The following is a 21,956-nucleotide window of genomic DNA, read 5'->3' as shown; positions in this document are numbered from 1 at the left end:
GCACTCTTGAGCAATAACCAAGAAGTTAAGCCAAATGTTATAAAAACAGATACCGGGAAAGTGATCCGACTCATTCAAGTCTGGATCCCAAAGGGACTAATCAACCATGGACCCAACTGAATGTGGGTACCAAAAAGCTGTAAATAATTGTTTGTTACAGGTCAGGAGAAGCAACCGGCCAAAGAATTCAGAATGGTACCTGGACAGTGGATGCTCAAGGCATATGACCGGAAACAAGGAGCTACTAACCGACATCAAGTACGAAACCGGAGCAGTCATCACATTCGGGGATAACTCAAAAGGTAAAACCATGGGCAAGGGTAAGATTGTCCATGGTGAATTATCCATAAGTAATGTATTATTGGTAGAAAAACTAAGCTTTAACCTGTTAAGCATAAGCCAAATGTGTGATGTGGGCTACAAAGTCGAATTTCATAAAAACTCATGCTTAGTTAAAAACCAAGACAACGATGTTCTTCTAACCGGTAATCGGATAGGAAACATCTACAAAGTTGATTGGAAAACTGATTTCGAAAAACCTGTGTGTATGATAGCCGGAAATGATCCAAACTGGCTTTGGCATAAACGGTTAAATCATTTGAATTTCAAAACGATTAACTTCATTTGTTCCAAGGAACTGGTTCACGGTTTTCCAAAAGTTAAGTTTTTAAAAGACAAAGTATGTGCGGCATGTCAAATGGGCAAACAAGTGAAATCATCTTTCAAAAATAAAGGAAATTATCAATCTGAACGATGCTTAGAACTTTTGCATATGGATCTGTTTGGTCCGGTTAAAGTAACTAGTTTAGGAGGCATGCACTATACTATGGTAGTTATTGATGACTACTCCAAATTTACGTGGGTTACTTTTCTAGCTTCTAAAAATCAAGCAACTCCAAACCTGATTAAACTGATTTTGAGAATACAAAATGAAAAATCTATTCGAGTAAATAAAATCAGAAGTGATAGAGGAACTGAGTTTATAAACAGTAATTTAACTACCTTTCTTGATGATTCCGGTATTAGGCACGAGTTGTCTAGTGCCAGAACTCCTCAACAAAATGGCCTGGCTGAGAGAAGAAACCGAACTCTCAAGGAAGCCGCAAGGTCAATGATAGCCGATTCAGGTATCGCTCAGAAATTTTGGGCTGAAGCTATCAACACCGCTTGCTATACACAAAATCGATCTTTAATAACTAAACGGTTTTCTAAAACTCCTTTTGAAATTTACTTTGATCAAGTTCCAAGTGTACGGTATTTTCGAATTTTTGGTAGTAAATGTTTTGTTCACAATAACGGCAAGAATTACTTGACCGCTTTTGATGCTAAATCCGATGAGGGAATAATGTTGGGATATTCAGCTGTAAGTAAAGCCTACAGAGTATACAATACTATGACTTTAACAGTTGAAGAAACCGCACACGTTGTTTTCGATGAATCGGTTGAACGAAACACTGCATTACCCTTCGACCTTCACAACAGAATGGAAAATTTCAATATTTATTCTGATGATGAAGACGAGGTTCCGGTTTTTAGACGCTTTGTCAAGGACCAAGCGGTTGAGGCTGAAATTCAGCCTGATCAAGCTGCTTTACCGCAGAAAGTTGACACTTCAGTTTCTACTGAAGAAATCGGTCGGTCTGAATCTGTTCAGCCTACCGATCAGTCTAACCTTGATCAGCCAGCCGAAAGCTTGGTAGACACGTCTCAGATTAACCTCAGAAGGAACAAAAATCATCCTCTTGAACTAGTAATAGGTAACATATCCTCACCCGTCCGAACTAGGCAACAAAATTTGGATCACTATGGAAACTCTGCTTTCATATCACAAATTGAGCCGAAAAATGTGGATGAAGCATTGTCAGATCCAGATTGGATCTTGGCAATGCAAGAGGAACTAAACGAGTTTGAGAGAAATAAAGTTTGGTACCTAGTCCCTAGACCGAAAAACAAACCGGTTATAGGCACACGATGGGTATTCAGAAATAAACTCAATGAAGACGGTTTAGTTACGAGGAACAAAGCCCGGTTAGTGGCTCAAGGCTATAAACAGGAAGAAGGAGTTGATTTTGAAGAATCATTTGCCCCTGTAGCTAGACTTGAGGCAATTAGGATATTTTTAGCATACGCAGCTTTTAAAAACTTTAAAGTTTATCAAATAGATGTTAAGAGCGCTTTTCTAAACGGTAAGCTAAATGAAGAGGTGTATGTTAACCAACCTCCAGGTTTTAAAAATCCAGAACACGAAAATCACGTTTACCGGCTGAATAAAGCCCTTTACGGTTTGAAACAAGCTCCAAGAGCTTGGTATGATACATTAACACAATTCCTATTTGATCACAAATTTACAATAGGTTCGGTAGACAAAACACTTTTCAAATTTGAAAGAAAGGAACAAATTTTACTTGTTCAGATTTATGTTGATGATATCATATTCGGATCAACCGATCCAAAATTATGTGACAAATTTTCGAAAATAATGACTGATAGATTTCAAATGAGTATGATGGGGGAAATGAGCTTCTTTATAGGACTTCAGGTTAAGTAGATTGAAGCAGGAACTTTCATAAGTCAACCAAAGTACACAGCCGAACTGCTGAAGAAGTTTGGGATGGATACATGTGCCGAAGCGGCTACGCCAATGAGTCCTTCCGTGAAGCTGGACAAAGATGATGATGGTCAAGCCGTTGACATCACAGCATATCGAGGAATGATCGGATCGCTGCTATATCTAACAGCCAGTCGACCTGACATTCTGTTTGCGGTTGGAGTGTGCGGAAGGTTCCAAGCAAATCCAAAGCAGTCTCATTATACGGCGGCCAATAGAATCCTAAAATATCTAAAGGGAACTCAAGAAGTGGGACTTTGGTACCCAAAAGACTCAAGCTTCAACCTCATAAGCTACTCAGATGCCGACTACGCAGGATGCAAAATCGATCGAAAGAGTACAAGTGGAACTTGTCAGTTTCTGGGTGACCGGTTAGTCACTTGGAGCAGCAAGAAACAAACATCCGTTGCAACATCAACCGCAGAGGCGGAGTACATAGCGGCTGGAAGCTGTTGTGCACAACTTCTCTGGATCCAACAGCAACTAAGGGATTTTGGAATAGAAGCCAAGGAATCTCCAATCTTCTGTGACAACACCAGCGCCATAGCGATTACATACAATCCGGTGTTGCACTCAAGAACAAAGCATATCGATATCCGACACCACTTCATCCGGGAGCATGTTCAGGAGAAACACATTCGGCTGGAATATGTCTCGACCGAGCAACAAGTAGCAGACATCTTTACAAAACCGCTACAGGAAGCTAAGTTTTCACATTTTCGAAATATCTTGGGACTTACTAATCTTAATCAATTGATATAATGATCATGTATGCATGGAAGAGACCGGGATATGTGTTCAGGGAGAAGCTAAAGCTTCTCAAACCATATTCAAATAGGCCATAAATAAATCAAATATGCTAACCGGGAGTAAGTCTCCGGTTATGCCCGATCACTTCATAATTTCGAATCAAATGTATGTTTACTATACGGTTGAAATAACCGGGCTGAAGTGGATAAGACAAATCCAAAGTTGAACAAATGTTGACATTAATCAACTTTTCTTCACAAACGGAAATATCCTACTAAAACCGGTCATGGAAAACCGCTTAGTACAAATGCATTCTGGTCTGATGGAATGAACTTTTCCGGTTAACCTGGGATGACTGAACGAGTTTTCATGCATATTTTGAAAAATGAAGCCTGTAATTAATAAAAACAAGTCTACCACAATCAAGATGACGACATGTGTCCATCATCAAGAGAGGGAGACTCACATCTTGTCAATAGATATTTTTCATCATTGCTATCTTGGTAATAATTAGATTTACCTTGGAAATAAACTATAGTTACTTCAACAAGTTAAGTCTATTAAGTAGCTGATGACATCATCAAGCATGCCTAAGACCTCATTAATACCAGCCGAATCCCGGGCTATATAAACCAACTACAATCCTTCACAAAACTTCACAAGATCACTATTCACAAATATCACTCTTGAGATAAATCCTCTGTCTCAAAAACATGAACACCAACTCCTTAGCAAAGAAAATCCTATTGGCAGATTTTGATTCAATCTACCAATATGAAGATCATGAAGTCAAGGAAATGTTCTTAGCCATAGAAAGGAGCGGTCTAAGAAGTTTCCTTGAGAACAGATTCATCCTTGACTACTTCGTAGTCGAAGAACTCTTCCAAACCGGAAAGGAAGTGCACCGAGATATCATCGTTGCACAAGTTTACGGTCAAAAGTTTCTATTCAGCGAGACGGATTTCGCTGTATATTGCGGTTTGCCCAATGAAGGGGTAACCGACCTAACATACTCCCCGGTGACAATGGAAGAAATGTGTCGCCGGTTCTCAGGATCAGATATCCCGGTTAAACCCTGGGGTGCCAAAAGTCAACTTTCTTATAAGTACCAGCTTCTCTGCGAGATTTTGGGAAAATCTGTCTTGTGCAGAGAGAAAAGTTACTATTACACTCAAAGGCTTTTCGAGATGATGATCGCTGTAACGGTTGGGACACCGGTTAACTGGTCCTGGATCATCTTCAGTAACCTGAAGAAGATGCTCTTATCCAACAAAATCGGCTACGCTCTTCAGCTGAGCGGTTTCTGTGCAAGTCTGGACATCCACTCCGGACCCTTCGTCACTCTTCATCCAAGGCATGTGCTCACCAAGGAAAGAGTACAAGAGATGATCGACCGGTGAGAAGCTGTCAAAGCCAGAAGAAATCAAGCGGCTGAGGCATCAAACGCTCAAGCGGCTGAGTCATCAAATGTCTAACCTGTTTCTTCCTCTCTTTAATTTTTTTTTATATAAAACCGGTAATTTTGCTGTACTACCGGTTTTGTACTTCAATTAATGAATCAGATTTCCTTCCTTTTTCATGTCAAAAATCTGAGATATTCAATGTGCCATATCAAAACAAAATCATATCACTCTTGGAAACACAAATTCTCATTATCAAAAAGCATGCCTGACTTGAATAGACAAGACATGCCTTTATTCTCTTGGAAAATCACAAAGACATTAATGACTAAGCATAAACGGCTAGATTTTTCAAATCCTCTCATTAAATGCTCTCATTCATTCCAGGCTAGAAAAGGAGACTCAATCCTTCATTTTCAAAACACGCCTCCAAGCACTCCTTCTCTCAAAAAACTCGAAAGTTCAAAAATCCTCTCAAGATCTTCCTCACTACTCATCATCATGTCTGCCGAGCTAAGAAACACTCTTATCATTGATTTTGAAGATATCAAAAACAGCGCATATTATGATTGCATTTTTCAGCATATCATAGATTCTGGGCTGCAAGGCTTTCTTAAGGGTTCAGACACCATCCTCGTAGAGGAGGTATGTGAATTCTTCAACAATGGTCACATTTTAGATGATGGCAGCATCCGCACCATCGTCGACGGCCAATTCTTCCAATTCACCGAGGAGGAATTCGCCACCTTCTTTCACCTTCCAACCGAAGGTTGTTCTGATTTCCCGACGCCGCACCTACCGGCTAAGGAAGAGTTCTTCCGGATCTTCTCCTCTTCCTACACTCCTATCAAGGATTTTGGGAAGAAAGAAGATCTCGCTCCTCACTACCAACTATTTCCCGATCTGGTCCAAAGGTCTATCATAGGCCGAATGCCCAACGAGAACTACAGCCGGGAGGCATTCGACATTATGATAGCCATCATCCGCAACTCCTCCATCAACTGGGTCACCTACCTCTTCAACAAACTCAAGCATCGCATGACCGCTACAAGAGGAAGGACCAGTTACGCCCCTCAAATCACCCGGTTCCTGATGTCCAAGCGTCGCAACCTTGGAACCGGTGTTCCGGTTGGACCATCCAACACCATCACCATACTCATGATTCATAGGTGGTTATCAAGAATCGAGGAACGATATCCTGAAAACACCATGGAAAAGTGGTATGAAAGGAGGATGGAAGGGGGATGGTTCACAGAAGACTAATTTTCCTTCTTTTCTTTTTCCTTTCCGGTTTCTGGTCATTTTGCTGTACGACCAGAACCGCTTAATGTTCACGTTATTAATGAAACAGTTAATTTCCAAAGTCTCTGGTTTTTATTCATATCCTTTCTTTCGGTTTTCCAAACTTATACAAAATCTCAAAAGTTAAACTTCCAGTTAACAATACTTCAAGTGAAACCGGAACTTCAAGCAAAAGTAAAAATTTGAAAATATTAACCGCCCACGGTTTTACCCCCCAAGGTTCACCGCCCATTGAATTTCCGCCTTTACCGCCGAAAGTTACGGCAGTAACTTTTGGAGGGAAAATTGGCGCCAAAAGCATCAAATTGACGGTTCATCTTCAAACCGCTCAGAACCGTCACATATATAAGTTCATATCATCCTATTCAACACTTATACTTTCTCTCTCTACAAACCTTCAAACCTTCAAAGCGTTCATCTCTCCAATCTTCATCGATCTTCATATCTTCTTCTCAAAAATCATCATGGATCTAACCATAGCTCCATTCCAATGGATGCTACAAGTAGATTTCACAGATATTGACGAACACGCCGAAGACAAGAACAAGGCTGTTCTTCAACTTCTGAGGGATTCTGGGCTGGAAAAGTTTCTGTGTGGCCCGTTCATCGTCTATCCGGCGGCGGTGACAGAGTTCTTGGCGACGGCGACACTGTCGAAGAGGAAAGTCTCGGCGACTGTCAACGGGAAGGCTATTCTCATCAGCGAAGAGCTTTTTGCTGAAGCTCTTGGTCTGCCCAACACAGGTTCGGACCTAAAGACTGACCTAACCGATGCAGAGTCAAATGCTGCCCGGTTAGTGGTCTCCTTCTCAGGACAAGATCTGGTGCTCCACTCTAGCCGGAGAACTAAGCTAAAACCGGAATATAGATGGTTGTTGACTGTCATCGCTCGGTCAATCCAGGGAAGGGGAGGTAATTTCGACAACCTCACGAAATTCAAACTCAGAATGCTGTTGGCCATTGTCCGAGGTGACAAGGTGGACTGGGGATACGTTATTTACGAAGAATTCTGCCAAATGGTGATAAAGAAAGATGGCCGGGTGCAGGCCTTTGCTATGCAAATCGTTAAAATTCTTGAGTTCCTCAATGTGGAACTAGGTGAAGGCAAACCGCTTCCGATCTCCACCATTCTTGACTCCGAGTCCATGATCGAAAAACCAGAGAAGACGATAAAACCTAAATCCTCAAGGACAAAGTCGTCCAAGGGAGCCAGTTCCTCGGCTCCGGCTGAAGAAGAAACCAGACAGAAGAAACTGTCAAGAAAGGCGGTCGAAGTCGAAGTTCCACCAGAACCAAAGAGGAGGAAGAAGGTAGCTGCGAAGAAGAGTTCAAAGAAACCGGCAGACTCCGAGAAAACGCTTTCCTCGGACAATCCACCGGAAAGAACCGCAGACGTATTTCAACCCATTCCCATCAACACAGTTATTCCCGTTCCCGTTCCATCCCATTCTCCAAGGCAAACCGATTCCTCGGGGAGCAAGGAGAACAAGTCAATCTCCAAGGAGGAAGCAGAGGTAAGCATTCACTCTGAAACCTCCAAGTCACCGAGTAAACGAGTTGGAGAGGTATTGGCCAATGTGGGCTTGAATACCTCAGAAGCAATTGATAATGTGGTCCAAGAGATCACAAAGGAAACCGAAGAGGATGACGTGTCAAGTCGTCGGAAGCCAGTAGATCAGATTGTGATACCTGATCAGAATGAAGCACAACCGGTCGATGAGACGACCAATACAACAGAGATTTCACCTCCGGCTCAGGAGGGAAATTATGAAGAACAAGAACTTTCCGGTTCCGCACGAAGGAAGACAGCCTCAGAAATCCAACCGGCCACAACACCTGAAGGTTCCACTCAAGTAAACAAAGGCAAAGGGATTCTAATTGAAGATACAACGGTAACCGGAACGGGCACGCTGCAAACCGATCGTCAACAAGAAGCCATAACCGGAGACGAAGTCATCTTCACCGCAGAACAAGAGAATGAGATCTTCGAGGAACTTATTCAAGACATGAACAAAGGTGCGAGTGATGCGTTAGCTCCATACATATTGTGGGTGAAGCTCAGATGCGAAACCAAGTTATCCGACATGGCTCCAAGTCTAAATGGTAATAAGCATTGGGATAGGCTCGTCAAGCTAGAAGAGAAGGCACTTCAGCTAGCTAACACAAACCTCATTCAACCGGCTTTTAGCAAAGCAGCAGTTATCCTTGAAAACGCACGGCTACAGGCGGTTGAGAATGCCTTTCAAGAAACTAAGGGATCGACGTTAAACACGATTGAAATGAGGATGGCCGAACGGTTTATTGCGGTACGAGAACAGCTTGTGCAAAATCTTGATCGTTTTGACAAGCAGTGGAGGAAAGGTTGCCAACGCCAACTCAACAATGCCGACTTATATCAAAGTAAGCCATTCTTTATGAGTGATGAGACATCCGGAACCTCTGAAAATTTGGAACAAGAATCTTCTCAACCGGTCAAAGCTCCAGAAATTGATCAGATTAAGCAAGCGGTGGCTGAAACAGTTGACTCATGCCTGGGAAATTTTAAAGCCACAACCGACGAAAGAATCACAACGGCTGAGGCCAACCTGTCAAACTCTCTAAGGTCAATGATGGATACGGCCATGCAGACAACAGTAAAAGCCTTGATCGCCGAGTCCGTCCAAACCGCAACCGCTCCATTATTGGACATGCTGCAAGCAATGGCCATTCAGATCGGGGAAATTTCCAAGATTCAAGTCACCACAATTCCAACACAAATCGAAACGGATGCTGAAACCGCAAAGAAATTACAAGAGGAAGAGATAGAAAGGGAACGGTTACAGAAGGAGATTGAAGACAAAGACTTCGCGCTTGCCCAACAATGCAACGAAGAAGAACAGGCCAACATCCAGAAACTCCAACCGGTTCAATCGTCTCACTCAATGGATACAAGGAACAAGAAGAAGCGAAGCGCAGTCAAGAATGTGATCAAGCGGGCGGAACAAAGAGCAGTTGTACCGGTCGTGACAAATGCGCAACCGCTTGATGAAGAAGAAGAAGAAGAAGATGCTTAGGAACTTAACCGGCGAAAGAGAAGGGCAACCGCAGGATCACCCTCAACTCCAAGCTTCAGACCTTCTAATGCTCCACCGCCTCCACCACCAAAACCTGTCTGCACCAACTTTGGGTTCAAGAATAGGGGTACCGGCCACTCAAGTGAGTGGGCCGGAGTGCTGATTGATGCCGAAAGACGTGATAGAGAGTGGAAAGCAAGACAAGAAGAAGAGAGAAGACAGTTGGACAAAGACCTGGAAAAGGAGACTCACAAGGGGGGACCATCCAAGCCCTAAAACTCTTCCTCTATTTATTTCAAACAATTATGTTTCACTATGTTTCAGAACTTGGTTACTTTTCTTTTTCTGATAGGTTCTCACATATTTGTCAAAACAATCAAACTCATGTTTTTGAAACAAATTCCTTCAAAACAATCAAACAAATGCTTTTGAAACATCTTCCTCAAAAACAATCGAACACATGTTTTTCAAACCAGCCACTCATTACAAGTTTTGAATATTTATTCTAAATAATCAAAAAGGAAGAAATTGATAGAAAAATTAAGTAGATTAATTTTGGAACCGGCCACACATTACAATTTTTGAATATTTATTCTAAATAATCAAAAAGGGAGAAATTGATAGAAAAATTAATTAAGTTAATTTTTGGAACCGGCCACACGAACTAAACAGGTATTGACCTTCATGTGCAGGTACAGATCAAAACCGTATGAACCGGTTAGCGTATCAAAACCGGTTGCTACTATACTTCAAAGAAACCAGTTTCAAGTGATCAAGCTAAAGATCAGAGAAACCGGTTTTCACTTTCTCAAGCGACCGGTTAGCCAAGACAGAAACTTTCATTCCAACCGGATCATATTACACAAGACACAAAAACCGGATGGTTCAGAACAAAAGTCAGAAGATTCAAACTTCAAGAGTGACGTACCATGACGGAAGAAACGTGTCTTGAAAGAATAAAAGAAGATCGGATCCGATCAGAAGCATGTGAGGAAAGCAATGGTGCTTTATTGATCCGAAGTTGACAACCGGAGGTACATGCCCAACACGTGTCCAAATCTGAAAACCGACTTCATCATCTTCTGCTCAGAGCTGCCTGCATGACTGCCAAGTGTTAAGAAAAATGAAGCGTGCAAGCAACCTTTCTACAGCAGGCGTGATGATGATCGACCAATCCGCAGGAGAGAGGAGAAAGTAACCGTTGGAGAATTTCAGCTATAAAAGGAAGATCAAATGTCCTCATTTAATGCAAGTTACGAACACCGTTGAAAAGTCACGGATTACGAAAAGCATTAAGTTCTAGAGAGATAAACTGTTTTATTCCAAAACCGGTGTGTCTAAAACCGGAAGCTTTCTGTGTGTGTCTGTGTTGAGTTGTTGTATTACATCAAAGTGTGAGTTTGGTGTAACCGGTGAGTAGCGAAGTTGGGCTCGACCGGCAGTATTGTTGTAACTCTAAAGAGTTAGTGGAGATCCTTCTCATAACCTGAGAAGAAGGGGTGACGTAGGAGGGTTTGCTCCGAACATCCATAAACAAATCCTTGTCTCGTGTTCTTTCCTTTGCTTTTATTACTTAGCCTAACCTCAAACTAATCATACTCCTAAAACCGGTCACTCACATCCATAAAACTGACTCCTCCTAAAACATCATCTAAAGTCGCAAACGTTGCTTCAACCTGAAACAGACATTTCCGCCCTTGAACCCGGTTCAAGAGTCTGTGACAGTTTGTGCAGTGCTGAGAACGGTTTTAGTCTTTAACCGGACTATCACCAAAGTGTTGTGTGTGTTGTAAACGACCACCCTTCCTGAAACCGGAAACACCCCGGTCCTCCAAGGGCGTCCCCGATCCTAACAGACTTTTATTTAAATTGGGAACACAAGTTCAGACATGTTATTATCATGAAGTGAAAATGTAATAATCTCATATTTGAAAAAAATATGGATTATAATGAAAAACATGAGTTATTGATGTTTGTGATATGATATGCATTAATAATAAGTTATATGTCTATGATGGTTTATATAGAGGTATCATAAGTTAGTTAGATTAGGGTATACATGAGTTTGATATGTTACCAACATTAAACACAAATATAGCGAAATCTTACTAACTCATAAATAGACTATATAAGCCATCACAAACATATATCTTATTATTGATACTTCTAACATATTCTAAACCTCGAAACACTTAGATTTCTTTGTCGTATTAGTCTCAAGTGTGAAATTCTAACATATTAACGCTTGATATAAAACATTATCTATAAGTGTGAATCTTTTTTCTCTTTAACTACTGCAATAAATAAAGTCTCTTAAACATTAGAGAGTAATGTCAATGAACGGAGACAAATTAATTGACAATAACAAGATGGCATGATGAAAACTTGTCGAATATGCCGACAGGAGGTAAGAAGACAAATTAATTGACAAGAACAAGATGACATGATGAATATGTCGAATATAATAGTATCTAGTTAGTATATGCTCTTTATATCAATATCTATACATCTACATATTCCATTTAAGCAATAAAATTGAAATTATAAAATAAATGATTTACCTGTAAATATGATGAAGATTAGAAAACATTTGAGAGTGTGAGGAATAATATTAAAATGACTCTCTATTTATATACTCCTATATAGTATTATGATTTACATAGAAATGATGTATTTATAGAAAATAATAATGTTAATTATGCATATAAGGTATAGTAATATTATCGTAATAATATTATCACAATATCTTATTTTATTGTGATAATATTGTAAACATATTATTATATATCTAGCTTATAAAATAAATCAAAATCAAAATTATATGATGGTTGTAATTTAAATTTAGATTCTATAAATAACTTTAATGACTATAAGAGAAAATATAATGGGTAAATAATTAATTAATGGGCAAATAAAGGTTTCTTTAGATATTTATATATTCAATATTTTGATTCATTTTCATCATTATTTTTAGTAGTGTAAGAAATATTTTGTTGTACATTTTTTATTTATAAGTATAATTTAAATTATCGTTATAGTTATAGCTTAAGTATAAAAAAATTAAGACATTCAACACAATAAATTTCCATAAACATGAAAAAAAAAGTGCACTTCTTATTTGTGGTGTCACATGCAAATTATGAAAAATTAATTAATCGTATTAATTACAATCTTTAAAATTCTTGAAAGCAAATTAGAGAAAAATATTTCTTTTAAAATATCTTAAATTTTGAAATAAATATAATTTATATCATGTAAATGGATATTATAACATGTCCTATAAAATAATATATATAATATAAGATTGTCAACATACATCTATTCTAAATTATAATATTTGTTTTTTAAAATATGTATACATATACATTAACTAAATCTTAGTTAGATTTTAAATTATTAAATTATTTAATAATTACATAATTTACATTTACATAACTTATTATATTGGAAATGAACTATTCCTAATATATGATTATTTATGTCAAATCATAACTAAATATTAAATATGATTTTTTAAATTATACAAAAATGTAAAACCATTCAATTGAAATAAAATTTAAATTGAGAGATAAAGAATTTGACAATTAACTTTTATTTTAAAATTTATTTGATGCAATTAAAATTTCTAATCTCAAATTAACTGATAGAAATTTGTGTCTTAAGAATTGAGGGTTACATGTAAAATTTCTACTCAAAACAATTTAAATTTAATTGAAATAATGAGTATAGATAAAAAAAAATTAAAGATGATATTTTTTTATTTAAAACTTCTTAAATTGAATTAAAGTACAATAATGTTGCTAATAAACTGTCATCATTTCTTTAACAAAATAAAAATATTTAAGTTACTCTTATGTTATATTAATATATTTTATTTAAATTAATAATAGATGGTGAGTGTAGTATAAAATAAAAGTGTGGGGTATGTTTGAGCTTTTATTATCATTAAGAATGTTAATTATTCTAAATTAAGAAAATATGTCAATTATTAGTTTTAATAATAATAATAATAACAATTAACTACGCATAATGAGTTTTTGTACCAAACACACAACTAATTATGTGAGTGTAAATAGATTGTGTTATTGGTTTATGGATGACCCAAATAACATATATAAGACTTCAACTTACAATATATACCTTAAATGTGTATAACTCTAACAAACTAAGATATATAACTTATATTTTAAAATCAATTTTGTCTTCCAAAAAAGAAAATATGTGAGGATTGATAATAGGAAGAGATTTTTTTTTAATAAATCAAATTGCGTCCATGCCTTTCCCTTTTCTATATCTTCTTCCAAATTTTCTCCCATCATTTATCTTAAGTTTTAAAGTGGTTAAAATAAGAAAGAAGAAATGAACAGACAATAATATTATTACCAAGGAGTGAAAATATTATAATTTCAAACTTTAAAAAAATAAAACAAAATAAGAAAATTCAAATAATTGAAATTTAAGATATTATATGTATTAATAACAAGTTAGTTAGATTAAAGTATATAAGAGTTCAATATTCTATATTCAAACTTGATAAAGTTGGAAAAATATGTTTAAAATATCACACACAAATATATGAAAATCTAACTAACTTAATATTAGATTATATATAAATTTTCATAAATATATAACTTAATATTGATGCTTACAAATCATCTAAACTTCGAAGCATTTAAGTGTGGATTTAATAATTCGAAGCATTTGTGTGGGTTAGCAATAAAAAGATGAATGTAGTGGTACATCTGAACTATTATTATCATTAAAGAAAAAATTAATTTAAATGATTTTTTTGTTGCATTTATTAGTTTTGATATATATATATATATATATATATATATATATATATATATATATATATATATATATATATATATATATATATATATATATATAGTGCTTTATGGGAAGATATCGGATTCTTGCACCCTTGCACCACAAAGTACTGTGCCCAATTTTGCTAGAGTAAAACCCAATTTTTCTAGCGTAAACATGTTTAATTGTAAATTTGCGGGTTGAGCCATTCTTGAAATTTGAACAGTTAAACATAAATATTTTATGTATATAATAATTCTTAACGTTAAATTAATTAGTCCTTTCATAATAACACACTATCTATTTTAAGACCTAAAAATTAAGTACAAAATATATATACATACATAAATAAAAACAAACGGTTAAAATGTTCATATATTATATTTGAGAATAGGATTTGAATCTCAAATAGTGCAAATTTGAGAATAATGGTATATGCAGGTTTAAATTTAAGAAAGTTATATGTGCGAAAACGAGAGTTTGAATCATGTTGGTGCGGTGAATGTCAATTGATACAAGTAATCAAAAACCTAATATAAATTTGATGGTTATTAAAGGACTTATATGTGCGAAAATGAGTGTTTAAATCTAGTTGGTGTGATGAATGACAATGAAGTACTCGAACGAATTTGTTGGTACTATTATATATGCGATATTAATTTGAGAGTATTATATATGCAGAAACAAGGGTTTCCTAGTTCGTGCGGTATTAATTTGAGAATGTTATATATGCAGAAACAAGGGTTTCCTATTTCGTGAGAATTTGAAGGTGAGTGTTATACAGATTAAATGATGCGTAAAGATGATAATGTGTACGAGTCAGGGATTAGTTATAAAATTTAAATACCTGTTGAATTCGAGTTTGGGAATGAAAAATCAGCCCCAAAACCTATACCCAAATGCTTTTTATCCTAACAAAATTTTCAAACACGTTGATTCTTATAAGGGGGGAGTCCTAGTATGTAACTTCCTTTAAAATTATTTAAAAGGAAATTTCTCTCTTGAAAATTTATTATTTTTATATGATTTTAAAGTGTTTTAAAAAAAAGGGATGGGACAGCAAATTCGGCTTTTCTTATAGTACTCTTGTAAGTTGATTGTAATATAGAAAAAGAATAATTTATTAATAATATTTTGTTGGTTGTTTTTTATTATATTTATATTTTACATTTATGACTTATTTTCTTATAATAAAAATATATTTTTTTATTTATTTGCATATATTTAAAAGTAAAGAGTGCATCTTTTAATTTCAATTTTGATTAGAAAAATAGCTTAGAAACTTTTTCATCAATTTGTCCATAAAACTATTTAGTCCAAAATGGATGGATGGATGGATTAGGACACGGTGTATAAGCCCTATTGGTTAATTAGATGTTCGAAGCGAAATAATTTATAGATCTAATCTAAACATCTAATCATATGATCATGCATAATTGATAGAATCATGATATATAGTTTATAGAAATATACCTTTGATGCGTAAACCGGATCAGATCTGGTAGTAATGAATAGTCGAGAGCCCCACGTGTTGCTCCTCTAATTGGTTCACACGAGCCCGACTAGATCTCTTTACTTTCGACTACTAGGACGAAAAAGACAAAGGGGAAGCAATCCAATTGCTAGATTAAAAGATGATTTCTTCCTCTTGGAGTTCTCACCGTAATATAGCAAAAGCCGTTTTAAAAGAGGAACAATTCTCTCTCTATTCACTTGCGTTTTCTTGCAAATAAGTGAATCCTTTTGTATTAAATAAAACTCCATAATTAACTATTAATTATATATTATTTTATTTCACAAATAAATAATATTTCTTATTATTAATAATATCTAATATGTATTAATTATATATTATTTTATTTCACAATCTTAACTCCATAATTAACCATTAATTATATATTATTTTATTTCACAATCTTAACTCCATAATTAACCATTAATTATATATTATTTTATTTCACAAATAAATAATATTTCTTATTATTAATAATATCTAATATGTATTAATTATATATTATTTTATTTCACAATCTTAACTCCATAATTAACCATTAATTATATATTATTTTATTTCACAAATAAATAATATTTCTTATTATTAATAATATCTAATATGTATTAATTATATATTATTTTATTTCACAATCTTAACTCCATAATTAACCATTAATTATATATTATTTTATTTCACAATCTTAACTCCATAATTAACCATTAATTATATATTATTTTATTTCACAAATAAATAATATTTCTTATTATTAATAATATCTAATATGTATTAATAATTAACCATCTTTCTCGTTTATCTAGTCGGTCAACTCTAAGTGTGTGACCTCGTAGGACCCGATTATAATAGTTATAGGTTTAACCCCATTAATCGTAGTTGGCTTCTAGCAAAGCACTACGACTCCTAAAATAATCGGATTAAATTATATCTGTTAATTTGTCCTATCCAAGTTTAGTCATTGCACATTAAATTAAAGGACATAATTCCTTCAATCTCCCACTTGTCCTTAAACAAGTGTGCAATATAAGATACCTTTGTCTTTTAATGTCTTATTTGATGATATGGTAACATTCATACATTTCTATCAAATATGTTTCTTGAACTCTGAGTTTGAATTGTCAATTAAACGGATGATTCATATTAATCCATCCGAGCATGGCCATGCATTTTTAGTTCTCGCTCTTCAAGTGGCCGAGACACTATTCTTGTTCAATGTATCACAGTATACATGATGTAGGAGGACTTCTCCATTCTTGTATGACTATGGCTCCCACTCAATTTTTAGCAATCCCAACTACTGCCTTTATAACTCCCTTTTACGGAAAGCGTTTAATAGTGTCAAAGAAATACCAATCGTCAAGTGAGGCCACAACATACTCATGTCTGAGGAATCTACTAAACATGGTTTAACTTAAAACTCTATAATCTCTTTTGGAGAGTCTTAAGGTGGGTCAGTCTTACATGTATCATCCATACACATATATGTAATTGACTAGACATCTCCATGTCCTTATAGTCCATGAAACCTGACGCTATTAGTCAGCTTACAATATAGTAACTTATAAAATCTTCTATGTCCATTTGATGATTTCAAACTATAGACTTTTAATAATTCAAAACTTCATTTCACTTAATGGGGTTTCATTCACCAGAACACTTAAGGTGATGCCATTTGTTAATAATGAATTATTTGGACATATTATTCAATATCGATAAAAACATTATAAATAAGGATGAAATATCATATATCATAAAATCATCAAGTCAAACATAAAACTGGTGTCTAACACTCATAAATACATAATGTAATACAAAAAAAAACTCAAAGCCATTCTCCAATGTGCTTGAGACCCTTAGCCCTAGTGTGACTCTCATGCTTGGGCCTAAGCATAGGTTTGGTTAATGGATCTGCAATGTTGTCATCAGTATGCACCTTAAACATCCTAATATCACCCATAGTGATGATGTGTCGAATAAGGTGATACTTTCTCATAACGTGTCTAGATTTGGAGCTCGAACTCGGTTCCTTTGCCTGAGCTATGACACCATTGTTTTCACAATAGATGTCGATAGGCATTGAAATGCTAGGAACAACACTGAGTTCATCTAGGAACTTCCTCATCCAAACGGCCTCTTTTCTGCTTCACTAGCAGCAATGTACTCAGCCTCTGTTGTAGAATCTGCTATAGTACCTTTCTTGGAGCTCTTCCAGCTCACAGCTCCTCCGTTAAGGATAAAAACATAACCCGATTGAGACTCAAAGCCATCTCGGTCAGTCTGAAAGCTTGCATCAATATAGCCTTGTACGATCAATTTTTCATCTCCTCCATATACTAAGAAATCATCATTTGTTCTTCTTAAGTACTTCAGGATATTCTTAGCTGCACTCTAGTGTGCTTCTCCAGGACTTGATTGGTATCTGCTACACATGCTCAAAGCATATGCAACATCTGGACGTGTACATACCATAGCATACATGATAGATCCTATAGCAGAAGCATATGGGATCTTGTTCATCTTCTCAAGCTCAGCGGGTGTTTTAGGACACTACGTCTTGCTGAGATATACACCTTGTTGAATGGGTAAAAATCCCTTCTTGAAATCTTGCATCTTGAATCTATTAAGAATCTTATCAATATAAGTTCCTTGACTTAATCCAAGAAGCCTCTTAGATCTATCTCTATAGATCTTAATTCCAATTATGTACTTGGCCTTTCCTAAGTCTTTCATTGAGAAACATTTCTTCATCCATTCTTTTACGGACTCTAGCATCGGAATGTCATTTCCAATAAGTAGTATGTCATCCACATACAAGACTAAGAAGGCTGCCTTACTCCCACTAAACTTCTTGTAAACACAAGGATCCTCTTCGCATCTAATGAATTCAAACTCTTTGATCTTTTCATCAAATCGAAAGTTCCAACTCCTAGATGCTTGCTTAAGTCCATAAATGGACTTCTTAAGCTTGCATACCTTCCCAGCATGATTTGGATCTTCAAAACCTTCAGGTTGTGTCATGTACACATCCTCTTCCAAAAAACCATTTAGAAAAGCGGTTTTGACATCCATTTGCCATATCTCATAGTCATAATATACAGCATTAGCTAGGATTATCCTAATGGATCTAATCATGACAACTGGTGAAAATGTCTCGTCATAGTCTATACCATGAATTTGTCTAAAACCTTTGGCAACTAGTCTTGCCTTGTAAACAGATGCATTTCCATCCTTGTCATTTTTGAGTTTGAAAATTCATTTGCTTCCTATGGGTTTTACCCCATCTGGCAAATCTATCAAGTCCCATACTTGATTTTCAAACATCGAATCCATTTCAGACCTCATGGCGTCAAGCCATTTATTGGAGTCTGAACCCGTCACTGCTGGCTTATAGGTCGAGGGCTCACTATGTTCTAGCATAAGAACATCAAGGCTTACATTTAAGATGAAATCATCATAACGTCTTGGTTGTACCCTTGGCCTTTCCGATCTACGAGTGGGTTCAACTTGTTCAACAACTAAATCCGGAACATGATCTACAACTGTTTGTAGATCCTCTTGTTCTGGTTCTTGGATGTTCTGAGGCCCCGAGCCTTCAAAAGTAATCATGTCTGCATCGACATCATCCATGTCATTTTGTTGTTGAGTTTGTTGCTCTTCATCATCTTGAACTGTTTTAAGATGAATATTTCTCCCACTTGACTTGTTGGAAAGGAACTCTCTTTCCAAAAAGACAATATCCCTTGCAACAAACACCTTTTGCTGAGTTGGATTGTAGAAGTAATATCCAAAACTTCCTTTTGGATACTCTATAAAAAAGCATTTATCTGATTTTGGGGCAAGCTTCTCTGTTTATAAACGCTTTACATAAGCTTCACATCCCCATATTTTCAGAAAAGACAACTTTGGAACTTTTCCAGTCCATATCTCATATGGAGTTTTGTTTACAGTTCTTGACAGAGTCCTATTTAGTATAAGTACAGCGGTAGTGAGGGCATATCCCTAGAAGGATACCGGAAGATTAACAAAACTCATCATTGATCGGACCATGTCTAACAAAGTCCTGTTTCTCCTTTCAGACACACCATTTAGCTGAGGTGTTCCTGGGGTAGACAACTGTGTGACTATCCCACAGTTTTTCAAATGATGATCAAATTCGTGGCTCAAGTACTCACCACCACGATCAGATCAAAGTGCTTTTATTTTCTTGCCACTTTGAGTCTCTACTTCGTTTTGAAATTCCTTAAACTTTTCAAAGGACACTAATTTATGTGACATAAGGTAAATATACCCATATCTACTCATGTCATCAGTAAATGTGATGAAGTATCTATAGCCACCTCTAGCTTCAGTGCTCATTGGACCACATACATCAGTATGTATTACGCCCAGTAGTTCAGTAGCCCTCACAAACGTTCCTTTGAAAGGTGACCTTGTCATCTTGCCCACCAGACATGATTCACATGTATCAATGGATTCAAAATTCATGTCTTTTAGAAGCCCATTTTTGTGGATTTTCTTAATGTGATTCGCACTAATGTGACCCAATCGACAATGCCATAGGTAGGCCTCACTCAAACTATTTAATTTTTGTCTTTTGTTATTTATGTTATACAATTCTGATTTGAGATCCAATACAAAGAGTCCATTACTCATTGGAGCAGTCGCATAGAAAATATCATTCTTAAAAACAGAAATATTTCCATTTATAATGCTAAATTCAAAACCTTCAGAATGTTATACAACAACCGAAACAAGGTTCTTAGTAATGCAAGGAACATAATAACAATTATTCAGTTCTAATATTAAACCAGAAGGTAAAGATAGACTTAAATCTCCTACGGTAAGTGCAGCAACACTTGCTCCATTTCCAACGCGCAGGTCTATCTCTCCTTTCTTCACTTGTCTTTTATTTCTAAGTCCCTGCACATATGAAATAATGTGAGCACCACATGCAGTATCTAATACCCAAGTAGGACCATTATTTAATGTGAGAACATCGGTTGTCATAATCTCAATAACATAAATACCTGAAGTGGAACTCACGGTCCCGTTTTTCTTGTCTTCTAGGTACTTGGGACAATTTCTTTTCCAGTGTCCCTTGGCCTTGCAGTAAAAACAATCCTGATCAGAAGCCATCTTTGGCTTCTCACCACCCTTGGGTTTGGCAACTTGCATGCCTTTCCCTTGGTTATTGTTCTTTTTCTTAGCCACCTTCTTAAACCCCTTCCCATTTTTGACATTTAGAACTTCCTTCTTCTTGTCATCAATAATATTGCCTTCAGCATTTTTAAGCATGTTATGGAGCTCATTCAGATCATGCTTTAGACCATTCATATGGTATTGCATTCTAAATGGTGCAAAACCATCATGTAAGGTCTACGAACAATATCAGTGGCCAACTCTTGGTCATATGGGGTCCCCAGATTTTTCATCCTCTTGAAAAGCCCAGTCAGGCTAATCACATGAGGACTCACTGGTTTTCCCTTCACAAGCTTGCTATCAAGTAGAGCCTTGTGAGTCTCATATCTCTCTATCCTTGCCTGATCCTGAAACAGATTTTCAGTTCAGTTATGATAGTATAAGCATCAGAATGCAAAAACCTCTTTTGCAATTCAGGCTTCATTGCAGCTAGCATGAGGCAAGTAACAGGTAATGCTTCATTTTTCACCCGAGATGATGTTGCCTTCTCCTTTCTCCTCATCTGATGAGGTTCCGGTCATAGTAGGGATAGGGGTAGTTAGGACGTCCTCACGTCCCTCAGACCTGAAAATAATTCTCAGATTCCTTTCCCAATCAAGAAAGTTCGTTTCATTGAGCTTGTTTTTCTCAACAATTGAGCGCAGAGAGAATTTCAAATTATCGTTCGACATATTCTACAGAATATAAATGACATACAAATCAGTTTATGTTTTGAAATTTGCAAAATACTTATAATTGAACAATTTAAAATAAGTGAATGCACATTTTATTCAAGTTTTTATAGTCCCTTATGAATAAAATGATTCCAATATCCCATTACAGATAATCCCCAACGTACTTTTGCACTGCCTTAGGTCTTGTGTGTTCAAGGTAAGTAACAATTACTAATTATAAGTTCTTATAATTCTTGGTTGATGATCCACATCCAATGTAGGATTCATCCCCATGCCTCAAGATTCAAAACTTTTCCTTTTGGTCTCTTGTTGGGTACAACCGTATCAAGGTTTATGAATCCCCGTATAGATTCATCCTCAGGAGCCTAAGGTTGAGGAAAGACACCCTCGCTTTTGCGAAACCTATCCAACCAAAACCATAAACTTCATGGGTCATGACACGGAAAGGCATTGCCCCAATTTTCTTTAGGAACTTAAGTTTTGATTTTCTTTTATTTATTAGTGAAAATTATTATAAATAAAAACAATGCAATGAAAATTGTGATCCTAGTATGGCCCCTAAAATGATAAAAAAAATATATAAAGAACTAAACTTCTTTGGTATCCATGCTTGCACCCTTCATGGATCTCCATCCTTGAACTTCATGG

This window comes from Impatiens glandulifera, chromosome 9 (genome assembly GCF_907164915.1).
Source record: "Impatiens glandulifera chromosome 9, dImpGla2.1, whole genome shotgun sequence".
Classification (NCBI taxonomy): domain Eukaryota; kingdom Viridiplantae; phylum Streptophyta; class Magnoliopsida; order Ericales; family Balsaminaceae; genus Impatiens; species Impatiens glandulifera.
The sequence above is the reverse complement of the archived record's forward strand: the minus strand, read 5'-3'. Positions refer to the sequence as shown.